The following is a 4,091-nucleotide window of genomic DNA, read 5'->3' as shown; positions in this document are numbered from 1 at the left end:
CGTGTATTACATAGAGGGGTCAGTATTTGATTCCCTGGTGGTCTTGGGTAAGGAAAAGGTAAATTCCCTCCCCCTTGGTGGTCTAATAGTTTACCATCCTTCACAGGCTCTAGTGGTGTGTCTGGCCGCTGACAGGAAGCAGAGGGGTTAATAAGGGGCCGCCAGGCTCCCCTGAGTCCGGACTATCAAGTGTATACATTTTGTAGCAAGATTTTTTTATTGATAAAATGTACGTCTTATAGTGTAAAAAATATATTTATTTTTTTCATAAATCCGAATTTTACTACAAAAACATTGACAACATTGACAACTTATTCCTCCAGGTTCATGAGGACAGATCTATGGAAGACTCAGGATTATTATTATTATTATTATTATTGACAGTAATGAAGACAAAAACAGGTTTCAGGTGGTAGAAAATGACTTTACTAAACCGTTTTATAAGCCAACAAACAAGGACCATGAGGATAGTAAACAGTCCGCTGCTTCTCTTTCCTTGTGGTAAGATGATATTTTGGAGAAAGGTTGGAGGAGGTGGATGTCTCGGCACTTGGTTGTATTTCTGGAGCCTCTGCAGTTGGGACATGTTCCTGCTCGGCTGTGACGTGCCATTCCACCTCGCTGTAGAGTCCGCTGGTCATAAATGGTTCTTGTAGATCTTTCTCCCCGTGGTAAGATGTTTTTTTTTGGAGAAAGGTTGGAGCTGATTGACATCTTGGCTCTTGGTCGCCATCTCTGGGGTTAAGCAGTTTAGGATGTTCCCAGAGAAGTTCCTGCTCGGCTATGACGTGCCATTCCACCTCGCTGTAGAGTCTGCTGGTCATAAACGGTTCTTGTAGCTCTTTCTCCTTGTTGTAAGATGATATTTGGGAGAAAGGTTGGAGGTGGTGGATGTCTTGGCACTTGGTCGCCATCTCTAGATCTTCGGCAGTTTGGGATGTGATATCTGCTTGGCTGTGGCGCGCCATTCCACCTCATTGTATAAAACTGGAAATAAGAGAAAGTAAACCTGTAACTATAAGGAAAAATCTACTAATATTTCGAAAACATTTTTAGATGATAATGGAGACAGTAGTGACCATAACAGCTAAACCCAGTGGTAGTAGTCATCATTGTCTGAGCAAGGTCCAAGTGGGCAGAGATTGGGTAGTGGACTGGTTATTTCCTCACATTTATGGTGGGATCCCCTTTTAATAGTGTTTGGATTGGATATTCTCTACCTCCCATCTATATACATGTGATTTAGGACATACAACACATTGACCTCACCCTTATTTTATTTTTGTCAGGTCCAACATGGAAGATTAGGGCTGGATCTTGTGTATTTGTGGATTGGGGTGTGTGGTCAGATGAAACCGTCTGACATCACCGTCCACGATGGTCCTCTTTATACTCCAGAGTCCTGGTTCTACTCCCTCTTGGAGATGGTGAAGTTTTTTTGGGTAATTGTTATAGATAGACTCTAAGAAAAGAAACACATATCCACATTATAAACCCCATGATTGTAGAGATGAATAATAATGTTAGACTGTGTGCATGCTAACCCTTTTCTAAGCCGCTAGGTTGGATTATGACACCTTTATTTAAAATAACTTGAACAACAACCAATATACTTTTAAACGTGGGTTGACACGAAGGGTCGGCCACAGCTTTATTTAATTTATTATTTGCATAGTTATCAATATAACCATAAACCATGACACATTTTAATATACCTGTATGCCAGCCCGCCTGAGGCAGGGAATGTAGGTCGTACCTTTTCCATGCAAATACCACCACGAGGAGGGTGAGCATCCTTAACTGCACACACCTCCGACCCCCGGTCAACCTAAACAAAGCCTCCTCCATACCATCCTGGAGTCCAGATAAAAAGATATCCAATCCGATATCCGTGAGGTGCACCCCATCCTGCAGCAGCAGGCACCGATTATCACCTTCCAACTGCCTTTGCCTAATTACAACACCTCCACCAGCCCTGACATACCTGGACACCCTGGTGTTAAGCAGCCACCTACCCCTTTCAATTGCAGCTTCGTCACGGGCGCCTTGCCACACTGCCCTGGGAATGACCTCCGACCAAACTAGAACCAGTTAGTTGAAAAACTAAGTAAACCTTTCCAGGTCGGACTGGATTAATGCTATAAGCTCACCCAAATGAACAGCACATAGGTAATTCCCCCAACATGGATCACCAGTACCGTAGGACCGACTCGTTGCCTGCTTATGGGCACCACCTCGGGCAACACATCCAGCCATCTCAGGCCTCGTAGACCCCGCCAATGGACATTGGCTCCCAGTAAGCCCAGCGAGAGACCTCCTGGTCGTATTGCCGCTCTCCGTTCCACCCAGAAGACGTAAGAATGCCCGAGGATCCATATCACGGGCGTGAACCTAGAAAGAAACAAATAAACTTAATGCAAAATCAAATCCGGACGGATATAACCAGCGAAACAATCTGAACGCCACCGCCCGATACGCCGAACATCCTCATCAGATAGGCCGAAACCGCTGGCCGTGGTAGCGGCTCCAATGCGGAATGAATGTGTTCCGAAATCCTTGAGGGGAAAGCCAGCACAGGTTAAGGCTGACCCAAATATTGCCGTGAACTGGAACCTAGTGAGCGGTTTTCCATCGGCATGGGAGAAAAATTTGGTAGCTGACACACGAACATCTGTATAAAGCGTGACGGCCCAGACAGAGCAGGCTGGCCCAGGAACCGGCCTTAAAGATACCCAACAACCTCTGCCGAATATGTCTGTCTTGGATTTCCGTATGGGGAATCAAACCCCAGAGCTGGATAACGCCACATCATTTGCTAACAAACCGCCCGGGCAGGCCGCCGACATGGCAATCAATTTCCGAAATCCGTAACGCTGCAAAAAAAGCCAAAGAAAAGGCCGCTGTAAACAAGGATATTTCAAAATGGGAAGAACAAACGTCCTTAAGGACCTGTAACAACTTTATGAGGATGGGGAAGGAAACAGGGCATCTAGCTTCTCATCTAACCGTGGATTTCTTCCACCCTTTTAATGCTTGCGCAATGAAAAATGACTTGGTGACATCCGGCCATGCGCGCAATTTAATGAAAAAAGCCAGACCTGAAAGGCAACGCTGCGCAACTACCCCTGAGGCCCCGCGGTACCATAACCTAGTCAGATATTCCAATACGTAAAACCGGAGGGTAGCTTCATCGGGACCCAGGGAACGAACACCGACAACATCCAGCCACTCATTCCACGCCTTACCGCATGTAGCCCAGGTAGATGGCGCAAGGGATGACCTCACGAGTGGGACCAGCTGAGATCCAGAATCCTCCACAGTGCATCCGGGCAGCTGGCCATGGGCAGAGCGAACCTGCCAATTAAAACGTGAAAGGGCGTCAGCTACATTATTTTGAACACCGGGAATATGACGGGCCCTAAAGTGAATATTGTGCTGCAAGCATCTTAAAACCAAACGTCTAATTAGAACCACAACCGGCGCAGAGGAGGAAGTTAAATGGTTAACGGCATGAACCACGCTGGCATTATCAGACCAGAACACCATAGATGAATTTGCTAACTTCTCACCCCACAACTCTATAGCAACTATGATGGGGAACAGTTCCAGTAACGTTACGTTTTTGAACCAAACCCTAACGCGCCATGCTACGAGCCATGGGGCCACACACCAGGAAGAGCCCATTATAGCTCCAAAGCCCGCACCGCCCGCCGCATCTGTGAACAACTGGATCTCCTGGTTGGATACGGTAAGTGACCTCCAGCACGTGCGCCCATTGTAATTGGCAATAAAATTTAACCATACTTGAAAATCGCTCCTAAGGGCAGCAGTTATGCGTACATAATGGGTAGGTAACTGGGCGCCATCCGTGGACAGGGACAAGCGGCTTGAAAAAATGTGTCCCATAGGCATAACTTTACTGGCAAATACCAACAAGCCCAAAAGGGATTGGACCTTTCGGAGCTGTAATTTCTTAGCTAATATGGCTGCTGCCAAGTGAGAACGCAACTTTATAACTTTATCAGCCGGTAATCGGAACACCATTTCTGAAGAGTCAATCTCTATACCCAGGAAAGACAACACTGTAGTAG

General features: G+C 46.3%; 1 long non-coding RNA gene across 1 annotated transcript; it reads right to left on the bottom strand.

Moving 5' to 3' along the window:
• Positions 1-413: 413 nt before the first annotated feature.
• Positions 414-3,357, bottom strand: LOC142662423 (uncharacterized). The gene is made up of 3 exons (XR_012850942.1): positions 2,151-3,357; positions 1,270-1,462; positions 414-987 (listed from the first exon to the last, which is right to left on the bottom strand). It is a non-coding gene; the product is annotated as an uncharacterized LOC142662423 (long non-coding RNA).
• Between the last annotated feature and the right edge of the window lie 734 nt (positions 3,358-4,091).

Source organism: Rhinoderma darwinii, chromosome 10 (genome assembly GCF_050947455.1).
Source record: "Rhinoderma darwinii isolate aRhiDar2 chromosome 10, aRhiDar2.hap1, whole genome shotgun sequence".
Taxonomy (NCBI): Eukaryota; Metazoa; Chordata; class Amphibia; order Anura; family Rhinodermatidae; genus Rhinoderma; species Rhinoderma darwinii.
This window is presented reverse-complemented; position numbering and strand designations above follow the sequence as displayed.